Genomic DNA, 25,365 nt, shown 5'->3' with positions numbered 1-25,365 from the left:
TTTAAGTTAAAATTGAAGAACATATTCAATGTTAAAAATAACATAATTTATTCTTTAAAAATATTAAATACTTATGTGAACCTTTTATAATGACAATTTAGTAAAATAAATAATAATGCATGCTATTCGGAAATTATTAAATATAATACATACATTTAAAAATATTAATTATGATTAAATATTTAAGTTGTTTTGAGTCTAATCGTCACGTTTGATGGCAATGATTCACAACTTTCATATATTTATATCTTTCAGAATGCTAAAAAAAGTTATGGATGAGAAGCCTAAAGACTTTTAATTCTTAGTTGACCAATTTTGAGACCTCACATTATGAAAAATATATTGCTATGTTAAGCTAATTGTAATTGTATTGCTAAGTGTTATTTCCACAAAATAGAGCACCTCACACTTTGCAAATATGAATATATGACAGCTGATAATTTTAAGTCAATCAGGAACATAAAGGCTAAAATGATCTTCTTCTGCTAAATGTCTACAATTTCTTTAGCTACAACTAACACTCAATTTTTAGTTTTATCTCATTAAAAGGAACTGAAAAGTATATATATTATAGTTATATAATATATATATATATTTACAGTTAAATATTGAAGTAATTATGAAAAAAAATAAAAAAAATATTTCTTGTCTACTAAAGTCTTAAGTCTTAGCTTTTAAGTCCAATTTAACTTCTCAATCTTTGGTTTTTTAAATCAAATTAAATCTCAAATCTTCAAAAAAAAAAAAAAAAAAAAAAAAAAGACTTACGTACAAATCCTTCCCTCTAGGTATAATCCTCTGGACATAATTATTGACAATCTTCTAGATATTACACAACATTTTTCACGACTAGATTTTTGAAATAAACCAAGATGTATTGTTTTTTCCTCCCAGCTGTTTTTACAAGTTGTCTCATATATGATTTTGTATTATATTACATATTTTTTTTATATTAATTTATATGAGTCAATGGCTAAAGCTCAATTGCATATCGTCCATAATATTCTAAAAGGAAAAATCATATTTCCCTATAATAGCACATAGATAATAAATACGACCATCGACATAAATAAATGACTTTAAGAAAAATACAGATTGACAACTTCAAATAAATAAGTGAATAGCATTTGTTTTGAAAATAGCTGCTCTGCATAAGAAGAAAAAAAAATATTTACCGAGTATAACGACCATTTTTTGGATATATACTATAATATTTTATTTAAATTAGCTCAAATTATAACTACGGCTTCATTTTTAATATAATTACATTAGTTAAAAGTTATGTTTATTCAATACAATGGAATCACATCAATAATAGCCATTCTTCACATATTTCAGACCAATAAGCATATTAATAAACATTGGGAAAAGTACTGATATGGGGGAAAGTAGCAAAAAAAAAAAAAAACGCATAGTAAATTTTTATGTAGTAAGATAACGCCCTTGGTACTTTTAAATCCATAAATAATATACTTGTTAACATAAGCTGCCTTTTATAGACTTTTGGAGGGAGAATTATCAGATATACTATAATAGACTATGGATATTATATGTTATAGCCCTATTATTTATAACATCAATGTTTGTAAAATATCGCAGGCACCAATGCGTCTATATTTTATTTAATTTCCTATAAGGCACTTTTATTCAAATATGGCAACTAGTTGCCTTTTTTGCTAAAAATATTTAAATGTGATTATGTTAATGCTTAAAGTAGGTGTTAAAAAAGCCGTAACGACTTTAATGTTCTAAAAAATCTTTTTAAAATATCTATGTATTTATTACAATTTCTAGAGAACTTTTTTATTCTTTATTAAATGAGTCGGAGATAAAATTGCCTTTTCCTAGCTAAAGATTAATGGATGTACTACAAAACATTGTCAATATATTATGTACCTATCCTGTTGTTTGAATTGAGCCACTTATTAAATCAAATTTTTTATGAATTTTTATTCATAAATATTTGCTTATTGACATTTAAGGAAGTAATTTTGTAGCCTACTTTAATATACTCGAACAAAATATTTATAAAATATAATAAAACATTCAAATACAACAATACTTGTGTTTCTCATTTCCTCATAACTTGTCTTTGAGCGGTTTCCTTATAAAAACATTTTTAAATTACGATGTTCAAAAAATAGGAGTCTTCTGTTAGTAAGTAATAAATATTGTGAAATTAATTTTTTATTTATTTATATTTTAGAAGAAACAATTATTTTAAAGCTAGTTTTACATGAATAAACATACAGAAAAGAGAAGACAAGACTGTGGAAATACTATTTAAACAACAAAAATGTACCTAAGCTAAGTTCACTCATTTACAAATCCTCAATAAATGATAAAAAAACAAACAATGACTAGGGAGGGAACATTTGTAGAGCTTGAGAAAAATACAACTGCAATGCTTCACAACAAAAATTACATTTCTAAAAATGACTAAAGTCAAAAGATGAAAATATTCCAAATGAACACTTTTAAACCTATTAGTAATCAATTTTTTTTCCATAGATGCCTTAGTAGCCTTGTCCCTTAGGGGATTAGATTATTAACCCTATACATTGGCGTCACTAGCATCTTTTATTATATTAATATATAATAAACACATTTACATAAATCAGTATCTTTTGAATGCTATATTATTAAATTGATTTTATCTAGTAAAAATTATTAAATGCAGGATTTCCAAGAATTTTCCATAGGTTCAAAACCATGATAATTCCCAGGAGCTAAACCGGAACCATTATGTACATATTTATGGATATCATAATTAATATTAGCTTTTCATCCCATTTAGTAAGTAGGTGGCAGATAAAAAAAAGTATATAGCCTGCTAGGTAAGTCTGTATAATCCAAACAGTTTGTTTTTTAACGAAACATTATAAAAAAACCATTAAATGGATTGCTTGAGAAGATTATGGGATATTTTAATAAATAAATATCTACAACATTATGTCCATGTATAGTTCTAAGAAATTTTATAAACAGCGTAAAATTGCTTTAAAATTATGCTAATTAGATATATATGTACCAAAATACAGATTAAAAGTCCTAGAATTGCAAGTGTTGGAAAACACATCATTTTTATATTTATTGTATATTGCAACTATTCATCAAGAAGGAAACAGATAAAAAGTGCAAAATCAGTTTATAGGAGTTACCCAATTCATATCCGACTATGAAAGTAATATGTCATACTTATTGTTAAGAATAATTTATAGCTTAATCAAAGTTACTTTGAATTCTTCCAATCAACGTTTGATCAAGGATAAACAAGCAGAAAACTTTGACGCTGACAACAACATACAGTGTAAATTAATATGTTACTTAGATAATACAGTCAGTGATACTCCTTCCATATAGGTGGTTAAAATGAACCTTTTTGAATAAAAAACAAACTAACATAATGTATTTTGCATGAAATAAATCAAAGATATAAAAATCATAAGCCCTTAAAAACCCTTATAATGACCATTTACTGTTTATTGCTCAGAAGACAAATGAAAAGGATATTTTATCAAAACAATTAAATTTAGCATATATATATATATACATATATAATGGATTAACCGTCAGTTTCTATACTGGGGGTGTTTATCCACCACCAGAGACTGAAATATCCTTGTAATATCTTGTGTATGTTGTATTTTTGTGTCACATTCTATGTAAACTTTCAATGTATCATATATTTCCTGTAACATTTTTTTTTGTGGGAGGGGAAAGAGAGGGGGGTTGTACTTAATTAATTTCTGGGTTATTAATCAAATCTAGTTTTAGTTATCTAGGATTCAAATAATACTTTTTATGTCAAAATACATTGACAAGCGGTTACACATTGAATTCATAATTAGCCAATAGAATTTAGTTTCGTAAAAAAATGAATTCTAAAGTAACTTATTAAAATATCCTTCATTAGGAATAATTTAAGAAAAATAATTTGACAAATATCCATTTGAAGAAAAGAATATGGAAAAATACAACTCAGAGCCTGATTGATTTTCAAACAAAGAATACATCCATGGGGACAAACTGAAAACGAAATGAATTACTTTTCAGAAATAAAAACAACTAGTTCACGACGTACAAAGTACCTCATAGGCCATTCAGATATTTTTATTTTATCTTTTTATTTATTTACCACTCTAAAGTTTGAACGCAACACATTTGCAAAGTTTTCGCAGATATGGCCAGAATTTGAAAATCCGATATATGAATGATCTTCAAGCTATATTGAGTTGTTCACATTGAGAGAGTTCGATTGATCTCGTGATGAGGCAACATCTAATCTTAGGAACGCAGAAATTTGAAGACCTTTTAAGTAATATTCACTGTACTAGTAATACTATAACTTATAAGCAAATAAAATTTGTTGTATGACATAGATTGATATCGGATATTATTTATGATCAGTGTACATGTAAATTAATTTGTAATTAAATGATCAATTAGTTTATATATTTTTTAATTAATTATTTAATATATAATTTATCTCAAGTATCAAAATCACATGTTGTTTTATGGGATGTATAATAATATTAGTTAAGAAATAACCCATATTCAACAGTATACAAAATTTAATATTTTTCTCCAACTTTTTTAGAATATATAGAATATGAGTTCCCACGTATAAAATGTATTAGGTAAAAAATCCAAAATAAGATTTATTCATTATTTACGCTTAATAAATTTATCTTCCATAAAAATTTCTCTCTTTCTTGTTAAACGCCGTTCGTATAATACTACAAACATGTAAGGGAAGGTTCAAGCACGCCAGCTACAAATGGAGCAGAAGATCTGAGAAATTATTTCATTGTTGTAATTTTCCAATTTGCAGAAGGCACAGTCATCTTGATAACATAACTTAACTAGGATCAAATTGATGAGTTCGTCCTGCATAACTCTCCCGAGCCAGCCTTGTTGATCAAGTAAATAATTAACCAACCAAAGCTTTAAAAAATGTAAACGAAAAAACCGATTGTAAAAAGGCAAAATAAATGCTTTTAAGGATAAGGGTTCATCTAATTATGTGTAAACTAACTGATTATATAATAATTTTATAGTGATATTGGTTTGGAAAATACTTTGATATCAGCCACTGTATATTTGTATCAGAGATAAAACGGTTAGATTAGTAATTTTTTTTTGATCAACCCACTTGTTAAGAAACAGTAGATTAGACGACAAATAAAACGATATAATGAAAGCACAAACTAAAAAAAAGTTTTAAAAAGAGGAGAAACTATTTTTTGATAATTTCAACTGCTGAGCTATTTTTTTATCATATTTCATATGGTAAAGACCCCTTGAACGAATTTTCATTCTGAGATAATATTAAGTTACTAAAACATTTACCCGTTCTTATTTTACATACATAAATAAATTTATGACATGTATGTATACGTCCTTTTTAATATTTCTATCATGTTTTGATAGATAAAAGATATAAATACATATATAGTAGGATATCAGACAATGACATCATCTAAAAGCCAATACGTACATGGTATTACATAGTATCTTAGTGGTTACAGTTTTTATTTTATTTAATAAAGAAAATAAGTGCCAGTGTTTATGTTGGATTGAATGAAAAATATGGGTAATTTTAGACAGTTAAAATGTTGATAAAAGAATGGATTGATATAACTATAATAATAGAATCAATAAAATTATATTTATGGATACAGCATAGATTGGTACTGAAAAATTAGTATTTCTTATTATTTATTATAAATATGAATCGAAAGGAAGAATCGCAGAGTGCATTTCTCCCAACCTCATCTATCATTACAACAAATACAAAACAATCTTGAATAGCATCCATATACACTCTATATAGGGTGACCAGTATATTTAAAATTAATAAAATAAGGATAAAACATATATATTATATTTATACAAGGATGAATGACATTCAATTCTATAGGAAATTATATTATGGACTTTGCTGGTCAGTCATTTCTGAAGAGGAAGGTTGGAACTAAAAATTATAAGAATGTCAACTCCGAAACTTATAGCCACAGATCATCATGTTGTTATTTTTACTGCATCTTGCAACCTTTCATTTGAAAATAAGCAGGTAAAGATCCAAAAATTAGTTGGTAGTTTGCCAAATTTTCCCAACTGTGGAATTATTATTCAATAGTTTTAAGGAAGACTTAAAAAGTGATTGTTCGAATTCAACCAATCAACTTTTAGAACACATATATGGGTCTAAGAACCAAACATCGAGAGCTAGCCTTAAGTTTTGGTGTTAGTAAGTCATGTACAGCAGTTCGTTGATGTTGAACAGCTGTCAGGAAGGTCGATACAAAAATAAGTATTTTCTATTTAAAGGCGTTCAATTGTTATTAGAGAAAATAATTTATTTGTTTAATTAATAAATTAATCAATTTTGAAATAAACTGGGTACCCTGTATTTCAAGTAAGGTATGAACGAGACAATTTATGTCAACCATTGTAAATTAATGTGATATTGATGTGTTTTCACAAACGATTTCTATCAGATGCTACAATAATGCTTTATTTGTTAGTTTTTTTGCTTAATAGATCTCACAAATCTCTAATAAGATGATAATGGCTAAACAATTCACATAAAACAAACAACCCAAAAAAATAAAGTGGCATTCTTTTTCTCAAATGACATAAATTATGATAGTGTTTTAGATAGGTAAATGGTTGTTTTGTACAAATTGAGATTTTGAACAAGGTATAATTTACAGTATTACATAAGTAGACTCCAACAAATATTGCCTAGGTTTGTCACTACTTGAATCGATGATTTTTCTACTGAGTCGATCTTTGAGTTCGAGATAAGAAGTGTTCAATTCACAGTTAAATGGATCCCCTTGATTTTTATAGCTAAACCTCATTATAAGTTTTGAATTTTTTCTGTAAGTTATTTTCTAATCAATCACAATTTCTAATGAAATTTCTCTTAGGAGACACACTATGTACAATTTAAAACAAACTGCACTATCTGGAAATAACTAAAAAATATGAATTCATTATTGTTTACAAAATAAAATAGACGCAGAAGTATTTGTTTGAGTATAAGTAAAAAAAATAGGAAGTGGGAATGCGTATATAATTATTTTAATCTATTTTTTTTAAATTTTTCACTTGATTCAATCCTTCACATCTCAAAATTTCTACTCAAGTCCACACAACACTAATAATATATGTGCAGTAAAAATATTGTAGAAGTAGCCAACTTTAAATGAGATTTTAATAAAAAATTAAAGATAAACTTGTGATCAAGGTTCAATGCCACGATTTTATTACTACTTCATGATTTCATTATAATTGTGTAGTTTTTAAAATTTCTGGGTAAAATTACTTATTTAATTATACTTTGTGATATATAAAATGTTTTGATGTGACTTTGGTCTTGTTGATGTTGGCCATTTTGTGAGGCCTAAACAACCAAATTTTAAAAGAAGAAAAGTCCGTCTACCATTGGTGTTAACGAAAATAGTGAACTATTGGATGGGACCAACTATGGGACCAACAAATAAAGAAGTCATAAAACTTACTGTTTATAAAAATGTATTCTTCTATTGCGTAGATTTAAAATAAATGTGACCCTAAAAAGTAGCAAAAATATTGAATAATATTGTTATAGAATCTTATGTCAATATTGTAGATAAAAATTAAACATTAAAATGGGAATAATTAAGATTTTTTTCGTTAATTATCATACTACTTTTCTCGTCCAATATCGATCCAAAACGAAATGTACAAATATACACAATTCATAGGGATTTTTGTATATAGTAATCTATTTTAATTCAAATGTCAGTGTTATAATTGTCATGAAGTAGTATTCAATGCAAATGTTTATTAAATTCATAAAGCCATTTCATAAGTTTCATTTAGATTTAGTGGCCTATATAATTTGAGCCCCCAAAAAGAAGTCTACTTCAATAATAATAAAATATATGACGTCAGTGAAAACTCTCTATTAGATAACTAGCAGTTGTACCGGGTATTGCTTGTAGTAGTTAAGCGTCAATTATAAGACAAGTTTTCCCTTAATAAAACAGACCAACTTTGTTTTATTAATTAGATAATAAAAAAAGAGTCTGTGAGAATTTCATAATTGAGTGTATAATATTATTGTGTCAAAATGGGAAGATAACATCAATTAATAGTTGTTGAAATTATTAAAAGGGTTGTGTTATAATTGCATAAACGACATGAGACGTAATTATCGTAAATTGTACAAATCTTGGATCTAAAATAATTATTTTTATATCCTCCCAATGGATCAAAAATATTTCATTTTTTCATATTACCTTCCTAAACGTTGATTTATTTTTTAAACTCAAATTAGCTCTTGAAACTATTTTATTATAACCCTTACCTTTCCTACAATAACTGATGGATAGAACTAAAATCATTTTGTAGTAGTTATTTAAGTATTCCAAACTTCGAGACTGCTCCTCATTTAATTAATAGGGAATTGTTCAGAGCTAAAAATAGATTATTTGAGTTCAGTCAATTGATGTTTAAAATACTTTTAAGTGGATAATAAAAGTAGAAAATGCATTACTTACAAAAAGGTGTACAGAAGTATTTGATGTTTTAAAGATACCCCTTTCGATGAAGGAGTTGGTCAAGAAAGAGGCCAACTTTTTTTAATACCTATCAACAATTCGTTGCGTGGAATAAAATTAAATATATATAGAAAGACATTTTTATTAAAAAAATTATAAACTTGTGACTAATAATCGCTGTTTAATAGATAGTAAAGTGTATTTATCTAAATGTTTAAAACTATATTTGTTTGTCAAAATTCAAAATGTACCCATATGCATATGAGTATATATATTGTAAATATGTACATTTAGGTAATTCAGGATAGATTTACGTAGATATTTATATATTTAACTTAATGGATTTTAAACGTCACCATTTTTGCTATGAATAATCGTCTCTTCATTGGGAGAGTTGAATGAAATTTATTCATTCATTTACATGTATACAACTTGGAGTGTGATAAAATAATAACCTTTAATATGAAAATACCACAATCCAAATACCTCATAAAGTACATTGATATAATATATATATATAAATAGAGTATATGCAGTTGTTGTAACAAGTATTTTTTTATGGATGGCTCCAATCTATTCAACTTTTTTTTAGTATAATGAGATACTCAATGCTTAAAAGTTTTAATGAATAATTATATTATGTATACCTTTTTATTGTATATTTTGTAATGAGAAAGTACTTTAACAAGGAATTATCATATTTCAAATTTATACATATATAAGCACAGTTAATTGAATCTTTGGTTATAATTAATCAGTGAACATTAAGGGTGTTATATTTAAAAAATCATTTTTACACGTCAATACCTCTGTAATACAAAATATACAGTTATTTTATTACCAACTGGCTGTTTTTCTTCTCCTAATCCATTTCTAATTGGTGATTGATTTAATTGAAACAACTGTGGGTAAGCTATTAATAATTCCCTGCAATCATTGGAAAATAGTTACATAATTGCGAATAATTACTAACTACTAACTGATTTTAGAGTGTATTCTATTTTTCCTTGGAGCAAAATTTGCTCAGTAGAATAAAAAGGAACATATTGTGTACATGAATTGAATATAACTACATTTTATTTGAATTATAGTGATTTTTCTATGTAAGGCTAAGGAATTTAATCTTTTTGAATGCCCTAATTTATCCTTTTTATTAATTTTTAAATATTTACATAACTTTAAAATGAACACTCTTTGACAATCTTATATTTTCAAAAAAAGGAAAAATACTTTAAAATTCTATTAATATTTATATTAAACTTATTAATAATTAAAAAAGAAGTAATAAGTTATATTATAAAATAAAAACCTTTCGTAAGTTTATGATCGAATAAAATAAAGAATTCAATCGACTTTTTATGATTTAAAAATGTAAAGGTATTTTAGAAGTACAAAAAAAAGTAACGGAAGTTTGTATTAAGGAAAACGCAACCTATCCCCCCTCCATATTTATGGAACTTTCTTTACTTAGAATCTTCAGTTAAATTATATATTGTTGATATATTTTGTTCAATTTTAGTCTTATTGAATTTATTTTTTTGAACTATTGATAAGATTTTTTTCGAATTCTACATAGAATGTTATGTATTGATCGATTAGTTTATACAATTAATTCTAAAACTAAAATGAAAGGAATGAAAAGGGATATGATATAATAATTTTGCTTCATTGATTTGTATCTAAACGTAAATAAGAATAGATAATACTTAATTTTTTAAATATGAATAAAAACAATGGACAATACAAATAGACAAGTGAAGTTTTTATCAATGTTTAAAAATGTTATCTATATTTGTCATGAATAAACCATTATTTGTTTTATCCTTTTTGACTTTTTAGTTTATATATGGATATAAGACCCCTGCAAAAAAGATCCATCCAACTCATTATTTGAGAAGCCTTTAATTTGATGTTTACACCTCTCTTCTGACTAAAGTATAAACTATGACTTATAAATTATATTTCTTATATGCTAAATCAGTTTAAACTTCAAAGACTCCAAACTAAAATTGTAAAAAAAAAATGAGAGTAAACAACAGGTAGAGCTTTGATTCAACAAAGCTTGTGTTTAATATAAATATTATGAAATCAATCAGACAATAAAAGAAGAAAGCATTGTGCATCAAAGAAGGGTTATTATCGGAGATAAAAATAATTTAGGCCTCTCTCAATAACAAAATATACTGAAATTAATGGACTGTATTACTTGCTAAATAATGAAACCCTAAACAATTACAATGCACGTGTACTGATATACTCCTATATATTTCTAATGAATAATATAATAACAAGAATAGAAAAAAACCTCTATTTGAAAGGAAAAAACAGTTAAATATAATCAGGGTTGCCAAGAGTTGATTAAACGGCCTGATAAAAAAAGGAACCAAAAATTAACAAGGTAGACCTCAATAATTACCAGAATGTTTTGGAGAAGAACAATATAGCTATCATTACGTTTCATTAGAATAGCTTTGAGCCGCCCTGAGAGGGTTAGAAAGAAAGTAAACACAAATCCTACTCCGCATATAGTAAAAACATTAGCAAAAATTATTTTTAAATCGATCCTAAGCTCTATTCTTAGTACAACAAGGACTTTTTATTATAACCATTATCATAACTTTCCAACCAAATTTGTATTACCATGATTAATTACAATATTAATCAATTATCTTACTCAGTCTTTGCAGAGGTTGAGACTTATCAAAGTTTCAAATTTGAGAAAAAGGATCCAGTTCTGAATCATTTGTGTACTAAAATGGTAATAAAGGCATGGGAAAAGCCAACGATATTAAACTAACATGTCCTCTGAATATTGAAATCATATTAACGTCTTAATTACAAAAAAATGTATTCCCGAGAACCAGATTCAATTTAATCTAGGACGTCAAAGAATAGATACATCTTCATCATCTAGACCCAAAAAAAGACGAACCAAATTGTTATATAGCTGAAGTTTGATTTAAATTTTTGTCCAATGTAAAAAAACAACTTAATTAACAATAGTGTTATATTCTTTCTTACTGCAAGACAAAATCAAATTATTATTTCCATTTTTATAATATATAATGCGTATAATATAGGTAATTTAATTTTTTTAACTGTATTTATTCTACAATACCTACAATTTCAATATTATTTATTTTTCTTATGAACAATTATGAATTGTTTGAAATCAAATATTATATCTGTAACAAGATCAAATAAATATAACAATTATACAATTGTTATATATAAATATAAATTTTATATCGTATATGTACAATACGCATATCTCATAGAATGTGCACCTCCATATTGATAATCATCCAAATTTTGTAAAATATATAGATATTTATGTTGGCAATGCCATTCTTTCTCGCTACGCCACCAACAAGGTCAATGGAGCATTTGCACTTAAATGCATTGCAGATACCAGAGGAATTTTCTTAAATACTTAAAGAAAAAAAGATAAAACTTGTACTGAAAATCTTAATAAAGTACTTGTACTTGGGGCCATCCCTGCTAAAAGCTATGTATTATATAAGTAATCAAGAATATTTTTGTCTTATTTTGTCCTCCATTTTGACGAATAAAAATAATATACTCAAACGACGAAACAAAAACAAAATACTCATTCATTATTTAATTCATTTTCTGGAATAAACCCTTTTATACAAAAGTGTCTATTTATGTAGTATTCTAGTGTATTATATGTTTATACTTATTGAATGATTTCCTTTCAAATAAATAAAAAAGATTTACCACACATAATACCTACATGTAGATAAAAATTGGAAAGATTTTGTGATAATAATGTGGAGGATATTACATAAGTAATATATAATACATATTATATAAATAAACTCTATTTATTCTTATATATTCTTTATCCGAATGGGATAATTTTTTACCAGTGAAAAGATGACTAAATTTATTTGAATTCATTAAAAATGGCTGTGAACAGTTATAGCTTGTTTTTTTCTTAGTTTTTTTATACTAAAAAAAGTACAAAGTTACTAAGATTAGGAACCAAATTTGAACTTGTTTTACTTACTCATTGTAAGTGAAGAAATATCATAATAATTAATCATAGATTTTTTTAAAAAGAAATGCCATTAATTTCTCGTCAAATGGATTCAAATTTTTTTTTCCTACGTACATGTATTTATAATTATAAAATATGATGCATTACATAAAGTATATACTTAAATATGATACAAAGGTATAATAAACTTATTAAAATGATTACTTTGCAGATTGGCTTAACAACAATTTCTTTTGTGTTATATATACCAGATACATTCATCTTTCTGATAAAGTTGGATATATTCGTTTCAACGGAATATTCCTGAGATCGAAGTTAACTTTGATTGATCAAAGTCTATACCAAACCTATTTTTCGGTATATCAGATTTTTGATTTGTAAATATTGAGTATATTCACCATGGTATGTTTTTATTTTACTGCTACTTTATTTGAAAACAGTTACATATAAATAATTCTTTTTACAAATACTAAGAGTATTTCTTGAAGACATTGAAAGTGCAAAATGGGTAGTCGCAACAATTTTTAACTTTCATCTGCTGAAATAACTATAGGGAATACGTAAATTCAATGAGTGACATTTTCCTAAACTAGGGGACAGCTACAAGTTGAAAAGTATTTCAATTGTCAAATAATTTTATTTACAGGTGCTTTTGGACCAAATTAGAAAATGTTTCCAAAATTTGAATTTGAATTTTGTTATGATTTGATTTTATTAATATGTTTATTCTCACATGTAGCAAGTTTTTCAATTTTACAATCTAAAATACGAGACTATATGTTTTTCTATTACAACCAATAATTTTAATTATTCATTTCAATCTTGAAAAAATAAAATACTGGATTTATATGATTAAATAAAAATCATACATTTCTAAAAAGTAATAGGAAATCAATATTCATATCAGGACATTGTTTTATAAATTCATGACCTGCCCCTAGATCTGTGGGAACATGAAATCCTGTTTGGATCTCGCCCACAATGTTTTACAAATGTTCTTACTGGTGAAGTAATTTGTGCTTGGGGCATACCCAAACGCTCACAATGCTCTTAAAGTTCAAGATCTTTCCAAAAATAATGAGGTACAAATGCTGATGTCCCAGTCTGCAAAATCCTATATGCCTCGTGAATTAAAATCTTTATTCTTTTTTTTTTTTTTTCATTATCTGAGTTTGATTTAGACTCAATCCAACATATTGTCTTGGATCTTCTAGATAGAAATACTAATTTGTTCACGTACTTTTTTTTTGTCATTTCTTCCCAACTCCTACAAAACTTTAAATTTTTATGAATTTGTTTGACATCTAATAATTTATTTATTTATTTGGTTTGTTTCAACTAATGGGTAAAAAAAACCCAATATTGTCGACTCATGCTAAAATATAATAAAATATTATGATAAAGTATAATAAAGCAATATGATAAAATATATTGAAATAGAATGGTAAATGAAATGATATAATGTGGTGTGGAATTAAAGTAGATGTTGATTATATATGAAAAGTCTCTTAAAACTGCAAAGTTAAGACGTTTTTCTCACCTCTTTTGGAAGACTATTCTATATCCGTAAAGTTCGAAAAAAAACTATGTTGGAGGTTATTAGTACTTTCCAATGGCTGAACTAAGTAAAAATCGGAAGACAACCTAGTGTTGACAGGAGGTTCCTTCTCTTTTCAAGCGACAACAGTCCAACTAGATGTAAAACAACCTAATAGGATATATCGCTTCATACCATCTTAATAAAGCGTTTCTGTACATTTTCAAGTGCTCTGATTTCCTTTCTATAGATGGTATTCCACAACTGAGAAGCGTAGTTTAAAATAGGCATAACCAATGCTTCATAAAGCTTCTCCATATTTTTGGTTTTAAGACCCTCTTTCATAGAACCAAGCGCTCTGTTTGCTTTTCTAACAATATTATAAATATGAGTGCTGAATTCCATATTAGAAGATGTCAGCACTCCAAGATCCTTTCAGCCACCCACATTCTTCATCTCTCCAAGATCAATAGCACTGCCCCGAAAAATCGTGAAGGAACTATTCTCAAGATTTAAAGGAACTCTCCAACGGTCCCTCCACCTCAGAAATTGTCTGAGGTCATGTTTGGCCTTCTCTTTTGAGTGGAAAACAAGCTTTGTGTCGTCAGTATATATATATTTATTGGATCTGAGGTTGTTACACAGGTCATTAATATAGACAGAGAAGAGGGTAGGTCCAAAACACTACCCTGAGGTACAGAGGATGGGACACCTATTGAAGCTGATCCAATACTGTTTATCAAAACTCGCTGTTGTCGATTTCTGAGCCAAGAGGAAATCCACTGCAATAGTTAACCACCAATCCCAATGCATTATAGCTTGTGTTCGAACACACCATGCAGCACCTTGTCGAACGCCTTGCTGAAGTCAAAGTATAAGGCATATGTATCCTTTGAGGAGTCCCTACGTCGAGCGACATCAACCCAGAATGATAACAGGTTTGTAACACAAGACCTTCCACTTCAAAATCCATGTTGTCTGGAAGATATCAAATTGTGTTCGTCAAAAAAGTTTTTCAATTCAGAATTGATTAGCTTCTCCATTAGCCGAGAGATCTAGCTTGTGATGGAAGTTGGTTGATATTTACGAACATCGTTATGGCTTCCTTTTTTGTGTATGTGGATAATATTGGCGCATTTCCAGTCAAACGGTATCCAGTCAAACGCTGGTATGTATTGTAGCTCCATCGACTAATTGAAGGTCTCAATATCTGATAAATTTGAAGGGAGGATTTGCCAGTACGGTAAGGACATCTTTATTTATAAAAATATCTTAAATGGTTATCCTGGATTGAACTCAGATTGTATAACAACCAATCAAATTGCAAGTAATATACTTAACCACCGAATTTTTGGCGGCTAAATCAAAGAGGTTTAATACTTTTGGATACCCCTTTATATATATATTATTGCATACATAAAATGGAATTGGACATTTCGATAATATCTTAATATCCAAAACAGAGTTGTACAAAACTATGTATGTATGTACATTGTACAATCTACATAAATGAGAGAAAACAGAGATTTCCAATCGAATTAAAAGTTCATTAACTCTTGATTTCTATATATTTATTATGTAATATGTATGTATATAGACTAATTGTGTGAAACAAGCATAAACGTAGTTATAATTGAAAAAAGAGAAAAATGATTTTTATAGTATATTTATGTCTTCATTATAATGTATAAAAATCTACTAAAGGAATATGGGAAACAAAAATTTTACTCTATTAAATCGAATTAAAAAAAAAAAAAAAACATTACAAATTAGAATTGATATACATTATTTTCCCTTCAAAAATTACTGTTTATAGCAGATTTAAAGAAATAATATAAATAGAAGATATCATATTGTCTTTATAATAGTGAATAAACAATAATACTCAAGCTCTCTAAATACTTTTCAATATCACTTGGGCACCTTTATTTTTTATCAACAAGGGTTAATAACTTTTTTAATAGTTATTTTAAATATTTTTTTGTTTTTTATAAGCTAAACTACTTATATAGAGGTATTACTTTTTCAAAGTTTATCTCTCTTCAACAGTATACCTCTCTAATATTTTGGTGGAAAGAGGAAGAACCATTTTTCTCAATGGCGCTTCATACATAGGAATCAAAGAGATTCAAGTCTATGGGTGACAGAGCCAAAAGTTCTTCTGACTAAAATCCTTATATTTTAAATTTTTAGATTGAGCGGCTTTTGATGTGTGTAATGGATATATTGAGTCCAAAGAAGCTGTTGAAATTTGAAAAAATATTGCTGGCAAAAGTGTTTTAATGCTATCCATTTGGGCAATTATATTGGATTTTTTTGAATAATTTAATCAGTAATTGCTTCCAGTATCTTGGTTGACTATGAATACTTTGGCCTTCACATATATCTAACACATCCTCTGGATTTTTAGCAAGGTATCTAGTGCGCCTTTAATTACCCAAATAGTCCAAAAAAATATATATATTATAAAATAAACAGTAAATAATCTGCTTGTACACTTTTTTTTACAAAGGTTGGATATTTTAAACTTACTTTGAGGCTTACTGACATAGATCAAAAAATTAAAGAAAGTATCTAAACTTTTGAGTCAACACCTTCAAATATTTATAATAAATAAATGAAAAAAATATAGAAGTTATTTTTGATTCAAAAGTGTCTGAGCGATATTGGAACATAAAGTACATCAAATTAGATTAATTATTTACTAATTTAATGCTCTGTTCAATGCAAAATTTGGCTTTAACTGAGACGTTAAATCAACTTTTTATTACTTATTGTAAGCTATCTGATTTAAGTAATCATAATAATTATAACAGCAAAGAATAGGATATTCAATAAATATTTTAAAAAAGTGAATGAGTATTTGGTGAAGAATGACTATCTGAAAGATCAAATTACAAACTTACCAGATTATAAACCTAGTAAGAGGGAGATTGAAAATAAAATATGGATTAGGGATGGCCCAACTTTTTGGTAAAAGAGTACCATTAATTTTTAACCCACTGTTAAATCATAAATCAAGTACTTTCTTATGTTGTTTAGCCATTCCACCATAAAGATTAATATTTCAGTAATATTAAACTTTACTTACTATTAGTTTGTCTTAGTTGTTACATGTGATAGTATAACCATGAGTTCACAAATAGAATATTTTTTTACGCTGATAATTTATCCTGTGAGTTAATAATCTAAAATTGCAGCTAAGAAAGAAATATTAATTTCAGTAAACTTAAAAGAAAATATTCTTATAATTAAAAAATCATAATTATCAAAAAAGACATGTTCTTTACAGAATAAGATGTTCCTCACTTGCAATCAATGTTAATTTTTCATATTCATCGTTGGGGTAGATAAATGACAACCATTTTCAAAGTTATTTAAAACCTCGATCATTAACTCATAAATTTTATACGACTTCTTTTACTAATGAAGTACCATCCCTCAAAAAATTGATTAAGGAAGTATTTGATAAGATACAAAATTTATATAGAAAGTAAATATACACCAGATATACGGGGATATCTCCATTTCTGGAGTAAATAAAGCACCTTTAAAAAAAGATATATAGACAATAGTATTTAAGTGTATACATAAAACAATATCATATTTGTAAGAAAAAAAATAGGGTGTTAGCAAAAAAAAAAAAAGACAAAATATTGAAAGCTGCAAAATAGTGCAGCGATTATGAACCTAGTAAAGAAACATCTAAGTAAATGACAGTAATACCTTATTCAATTTTCACATTTGTATTCTCATATCATCAACAATTACCATTCCTATATACTCAAAACTGAAACTTACCAAAAAAATTTCGTACTTGCAAAACCAAAAAAGTAATGGGAAATAATGTCATTGAAAAAATAAGCTTCGTTAACTGGTTCATTTTTGTAATTATTGCAAAAACTATGTTATAAAATGTTCTGGAAATTCAAAATACAAAATAATTATATAGAATCTCAATAAAATTATGTGTAAAATACATCGTTTTGTGGCATTTATTATTCAAAATTGAAAATTTATATGCAAACGAATATCCAGAAAAATTTCTACATACTTTATTTTATCTATGTATCCAATATTCCATTGGAAATTAATTTTTTTCCACATAAAAGAAACTGAAATTTTTAAGGATTTTATTTAAAAATGCCCATCATTTTTTTTTTATTTTTTTTGATCATGAATAAATTTAGAAAACGTTAGTATTTGTTGAGTTATATTACCCCCTTTCCCCCCCCCCTGAAAATTGGCACCCTCTTTTTTGTCTTACCAGGTTCGAAAGAAGCCCCCATTTAATGTTACAGCCTCCTAGGCCCAATGGTGGGTGCAGAAATAAAAGAAACACACAAAAGCTCTTATTATACTCGTATATGTACAAATTCTAACTAGGGGAGCACCTGCCATTGCTCTGAATTATTAGGCGTCGATAAAAAGACAAAAATACAAACCCTTTTTTTATTAATAATATAGAATATACTCCCTTTCCTTTCCTTTTTTAATAGGACGCACTGAGCTTTAGCTACACACACTCGTAGCTAAACTTCATCTTAACTCAAATTCATTAAATATATTTGTACTCCCTGTTTCTTTTTTAATATAAAGCGCTAAGCTTTATCTGTACACGTTCGTGATTAAAAATGAGTCCTCCACAGACAAATTTTGCTTTATTAATAAAGATATATTTTTCAAAAATCCATAATGATGCTAATTGGTACAACTAATTATTAAAAAAATATTTCTTACGTATTTATTCAATATTGTGCAAGGTGTTCTCTCAAACACGAAATATACCTAATTTAAGTCTAAAAATATTTATTGGGATATTTTGATACTTAAACTTAAGAATAGACTCAATGGAAAAGGAAGACAAGTCAGTTCAAATGATTATTTAAACAGCCAAAAATTTACATATGTTATCTTCACACATTTACTTAACCTTGATTACAAATGACTAGTTATGGGACTTTTGTAGAGTGCAGGAAAAAGAAATGTGTTTCTTTAAAAAAAAATACCATTTCCAAATATGACTGAAGACAAGAAATTATCAGAACTATCAATTTTGTCAGCTAGGACTAGACAAAATGTATTATTTAACGATTTTTGTATGACAATTACGATACAAAGACGAATCAAAACAAATTTTTTGAATGATTCATCAAACTTAAACATTAAGTTTCTTCTCTTGACGAATTAAAAACAAAACTAAATATGACAAAGACTGAAGGAAATGTTGCAAAACGAAATCTGACGTAATTAACCCTGGATGCAAAAAATAATTAATTTTATTATTTTTATTTTACAAACTGTCGAGCAATACGTAAGGGATATCGCTTAAACTTTATCTCAATTTCAAATAAATAAAAAAGTCCACCAGTTACATACACATAATATTATTCATGTATAATTTCGTGGGGGTCATACATTATTAATATGTTGAACTTACTTTTAGAGGATGCTGCGCAAGGTAGTTGGACGACTACATACATAAGTACGGTATATCTACATAAAAATGTACGCATGTATTATGTATGGGAATAATGTTATTGATCGATTTCCTTTCAAGAATGTATTCATTTTTCAACATACAATGAATATGGAAAGTGCTTTAATATTATATTTTCATAATATATATGTACATATATATATAATCATAAGTATTTGCGGATTTAGATGAACACATTTGTACTCGTATACTCAATCCTAAGTCATCTAAGCATATTCATCTTAATGAGTTATGTATGCATCAAAGATTTATTCAAATCTTTCCACCGTTTGCAACATCCTTTTTATTGAAGATTCTGACCCTTGTTATATGTATATTAGAATATAATCTAATCGCTAAAGTTAAAATTTTGTTATTGTTGGATATTTTATATCTTGCACTTTATTCGTCTTATACAGAAATAACTTTCCATCCTCCAGAAAAAAGGTCCAACATTGACGTGTTTTAATTAGAAAATTTGTAAAAAAAATACAGAAAAAAATATTTTTTCATCTAGTTCCTTAAAAATTATCGAGTTAAATCAAGAAACAGGATGTTTTTAGATTAAAAACATATTTTTCAACCATATTAGAAAAAAAAATTTCCTTTTTGTCATGCTTTATTTTGTATTTTTGTCATAATGATGATGTAATTTATTTTCTTGGTACTGAATATTACGCTCAGATATATGTTTGATTTTCTTCAATTCTACCACTCAAATCTCAAATATGTAACATTTATTTACTTGCAACATTCTTAGAAAAATAATACTTATGATTTGAGCCAAATTAGAGCAATATTGTTGAAAATATACATCTAGTGTACAATACTTAATTTTATAAAATCTTGTATCTCCATTAAATTTGATAATATTTTTAGAACAAAATGAAAATGACATTAAGAACCCAAATTTTTCACTTTTGTCGTCTTTCACTTCCCGGGTGCGGCGAAAAAATCTTTACACTTTCAATCTAGAAATTTATCAAGATGTATTCCAGCAACCAGCTGTACTGGGGTTTGTTAATAAAAAAAAGAACTAATATGATGTCTTGGCTACCCTAAGCATCAATGTAGCCCTACTTGGCAGCAATGCTGTCTTCCAGGTGGCCACGGAAGACCTTGCATCTATTGTGGTTGTGGTCCTCAGACGTGCCATCCCAGTGCTGGTTGACAGTGTCCTTGAAATTGCTGATATTTGATATTTGGGTGACAGACGGTGTAGGCCTTGGACTCAACATACACCCAAAAAGTTAAGTCTGATGGGTTACATCAGGTGAATAGGGGTCACTTCAAAAGATGGTTTTTTTGTATATTTTTAACTTTTTTTGCTGCAGCCGATACTGTCAACAATACTCATAATGAAGGAGATTAATTCTAAGGATTTATAAAGAATTATAAGTGTAAGACTTTGCTTGTCTCAGAGTATTCCTACTGATGTCTTTACTTGATACGGAGTAGGACTCTTGTTTATTTTTTTCATCTCATAGCTACTTATATCGAATCTAATGAAACGTCAGGAGAAATAAGCTGATCTCCTCCAAAACATTCCTCAAATTGTCAGTTTTGCCATCTTAATTTTTGGTTTACTTTTTCACTTACTGAAAATTCTAATGATTTACAACACTAGATGTTAGTTACATTTTTATATATGCCCTCAGCTTGTTTCAGAGATAATGAGATGTAATTATGGAATGGAAATATGTGGGTAATATATTTTGTTTGCCTTGGAAAGGAAACATTTGTATGTAAAATAAATATAAAAGCAATCTTCTTTTTTAAAGGTTCATTTATGTACATTCATAAGCAACCTCATAATTTATATAAAAGGTAGTTGAGTGACAAATGAATACAATATCTGTAATATTTGTTATACAGGTATAATAGAAACTAGCTAAACCGGCCTGTTTCACTTACTTAGTTTTCGACATATAGCAAATATCACAAAAAAAACAACGTTTACAACTTGTTTTGAACTATATATACAATCTTGTGTCTGAGATAGAAAAATCAGTAATGGGTATGCACTGTATGGTACTACTTACGAATCAATTTTTATTTTATGATAAAATCATCTATCTTGCTCTGTTTTGACATTAATCCTTGTAATTTTTTTTTTTATTCACTTATTAAAGTATGTAGTGTTTATCAAACTTTTTAAATTGTGTCCCATGTATGAATATATAAAATATTGTTTGGAACTCCCATACAAAATCTGTATTATTAGGGATATTTACAATATCGGAAAATGTTCAAATAATTATTTCCTCTACTGTATGTCAAGGTAGTACTCTATTCGGAAATACTTGAACAGAATAATTGAGCATGTGACACGTCACTAATTAGATATATATATTATTGTACCAACTATTTTAACGAGGGATGCATCAATATATAAAATAATAATAACCCTATTCCTATGAGGATACTTGAACCATTGTGTGATCATTTGATCCTTCTAAAGACGGGTATATAAAAATAACTATGATAATGAAAAAAAGAAAATCCTCATGAGGTACAATTAATTCCCTTTGACGACGTAATCATGCTAAGAATCACCCACCAATTCATCAACAGAGACATAGAGCAATGATTTTCTTTTAAGGCTTTTCCTTTTTGAACATCAAGTTGTTGCGCCCTTTTATACATTAAGTTTTGGTTTTTAAGGGAGGATAGCGCGTAATTCTCGGCCTTACGTTTTGTGTTAACCACTCGCTCTGAAAAAAAAACACACACATCAAGAGTGGGGGGAATAAAAGGAATTGAGGCCGCTTTCCTTATTCTCACAAACACCGGAGTAAAAAAAAATATAAAAAAATCCCGCAGTTTGCCTTTTGTCGTCAAAGAAAATCCTTGAAGAGGAAAGAGTGGTTTAATTTTTGTGATAATTATTCCTACTAGTGACCATAGCTAGGAGTGGAGGAGAGAGAAAATAAGAACTCAGTTTTATAAATATATAATCATTAACAGGTTTCAACTCTTTTGAGGGAATATTCATTTAGTTTTTTGCATTTCTCCATTGTTGTTTCCACCTAGGTTTATAGATTTTTTATTGGATAGAGTTTATATTTAGATATATATGTTATGTTCAAATTGAGATTGTGTACAAGTTTCAATTTATAACACCCCATTCAATTACAACAATTCTCATTTTTTTACTCAAATAAAACAATTAATTCATTTTGATTGATTGCAGTTATTATTGATTATGGAATAACCTGTAATACACCTTTAGGTATTTGAACTTTTAATTGTGCTAAAGAATGCTTGTCAATGAATAAATTTCATTCAAAAAGTCAAACTTTACCCTTTCCATAGGTTGATATTAAGGAATACTCAATTATTGGATTGTCCTCTTCATGACACTGTAAATTTTTCATTTAACATCTAATTCTTATAACAACTTGTAGAATATGCTATCTACAAGTTTTTATTTGGTGTTTGTCTCAATTTAACAGTTGTTTTTCAATATTCCCTAATGTACCAAATATTTATTGATTAATGTATTAAATTAAATGGTAGTTATTTATTTACAAAATTGCCCATAAACCTTTTCAATCATATTTTGACCATTTCTCAGATTTTCTTTTTAGTAGAAAAGAATGTTTTTACAAATAAATTGTTTTCAAAATTCATTATAGTTACCAACTGAACATCAGCTGAAGTATTTGCTGTTTATTGGTCTGGCTAACCGTTTCCGTGGTTTAGTCTTCAAGCATATATTATTTATTTTTTATGTGAATAGTCCGTTCCCTTTCTAAAGTATTTAGCAACAAAAAACATGAAAATAAATTGAAAATTCCGTTAATTGATTGATATTTTACTATAAAAACAAAAAAATAACATATTGCAAAATATTTTTTTTTAAGTGGAAGCAAGACTTAAACAACATTAATAAATAAATAAGTGTACAATTAGTCGATTCCATGTTCCTTTCTGTCGAATAAACCTTTTGAGAGGATCTACACCACCTTCAAGAGCCCTCCTTGAAAAAGCATACATGCATATAATACATATGTATGTTAAGTGTAGTGATTGATAGTTAGGCGAAGACAACTTTTATAACTGTCATAAATACTTTCATGTATATACCTTTGATTTATGCTTTGTTTTAAAATAAAAAAGCAATAATAAAAAAATTGAACAAATAGTAAAACCTTAATAGGCTATTTATTAATAAAATTTGTTTTTTATTACTTAAAATTCGGATGCTAAAGTTGTTGTGATTAAGTATTCGGTTAAGAGCTACTAATTTAACTTTTTTTAAACTATTAGCAATACACATAAGACTGCCCCGATTTTAAGTTTTATCCTATAGAAAAAAATCTGCTTAGAACTATAAAAAACGAATTATTGCATAGTTTGAGGCATATCAAGCCTTTTTTACGTAGTACATGTCATTTTATTGGACATAAAATGTTAGGGATCTAAGGTAATATTGCTTTTCTTTTCAACAACAATAACTTCAAATTGGGTTAGATTTTGCTAAGTTATGTTTGATATTGCAGGAAAACCTAAAATCATCAAGTACTATTTTGTAAATTTTTTAAACTATGAATGGCAAGTTGAATAATATTTTTTAATGATAACCAAATATAAATATAACAAATCCAACATAAAATTATAATTAAAATGACTTTTTTTTTGATTAAAATAATTTATTTATATTCTACAAAAACAGTGCAAATAATGAATACACATAAAAACAAAAATAGATCTTGTAAATAAAAAGCCACAATACAATACGTTTAAAAAATCTTACAATGACTTCTATTTTACCAAAATGGCCTAAGGGGCCATATTCTTTGTTAAAGTAATTTTCCCTAGAATAAGAGATCTTTGTAGAAAATAGAGCGAAATAATCAATCCAAAACTTTTAATACACATTTTTAACTTAAAATATTCAGTTGAAATGTTAAAAATAAAGTTTACTGCAATTAAAGCTTTTTCATTAGCATTAAGTTTACTTTTTATTGCAGTTAACATACAAAATGATTATACCTTTTTTTTTGCAAATTTTCATTTAAAAATCCTTTATTTTTGCATATTTGTTGTGTACATATATTTTTCGCTTTTAATAGTAAAATTCACATTTTTGTTCGTGTGTATTATTTGCAAACAATTGATATTACATCTTGTTTAATTAGTTACTTTGCTTCACTTGTATTTAATAACATATTCTCCTCAGGTAGTAGTACCATGTACGCAAATAAAATAAATATGTGATTTATGCTTATAAAAAATTGTTAATTACTGTGTATATAGCAACTATTTTAACTTATCCCCATAAGAATGTTTCCTTTCTGTTGCATTTTTTTTCTATACACAAAAGTGCTATCAACAAATCAGTATCATTGATATAGATATGCAGATAAAGGTATGCGCTAATTATCTTTAAAGTTGTATAAAATATGAATTCAATACGTGCAAATTTTTGATTTTTAGTTGACAATCTGATTATTGGTTTTTTCAAAGCTGTTATCATTATTCTTGAAGAAATAACTCTGAATTTAAAGTAACTTCTATTGTGGGTGTTTATGAAAGACGGAGAGTAACACTAATGATTTGTTGGAGTTACAAGTGTTAGTCCTTCTTTAACTCACAACCAGAAAAAAAAAAAAAAATCCATTAATATTAAGGAAATAATGAGCTGTTGGCGTGTATTTGGATGTCAAAATAAGACCAACAAATAAAAGGACTTAAACCTTATTTCATCTCACAAATATATTCCTCAAATATTAATTTTATTTTAACATAGCATTAATTAAAATAT

General features: G+C 27.2%; 1 protein-coding gene across 4 annotated transcripts in view; it reads left to right on the top strand.

Moving 5' to 3' along the window:
- The window catches only part of LOC121118779 (prolyl endopeptidase FAP), a 373,925-nt gene that overhangs the window by 291,078 nt on the left and 57,482 nt on the right, over positions 1–25,365 (top strand). Inside the window, exon 1 of one of the 4 annotated variants that reach the window (XM_040713366.2) lies at positions 22,417–22,562. The exons of the other annotated variants lie outside the window; for them this stretch is intronic. The gene's annotated coding sequence lies outside the window, so the exon portion shown is untranslated. Of the gene's footprint in view, positions 1–22,416; positions 22,563–25,365 lie in introns of those variants that run through there. 4 annotated transcript variants of the gene reach the window in all.

The sequence above is a fragment of the Lepeophtheirus salmonis genome, chromosome 5, assembly GCF_016086655.4.
Source record: "Lepeophtheirus salmonis chromosome 5, UVic_Lsal_1.4, whole genome shotgun sequence".
NCBI classification, from domain to species: domain Eukaryota; kingdom Metazoa; phylum Arthropoda; class Copepoda; order Siphonostomatoida; family Caligidae; genus Lepeophtheirus; species Lepeophtheirus salmonis.
The sequence above is the reverse complement of the archived record's forward strand: the minus strand, read 5'-3'. Positions and strand labels throughout refer to the sequence as shown.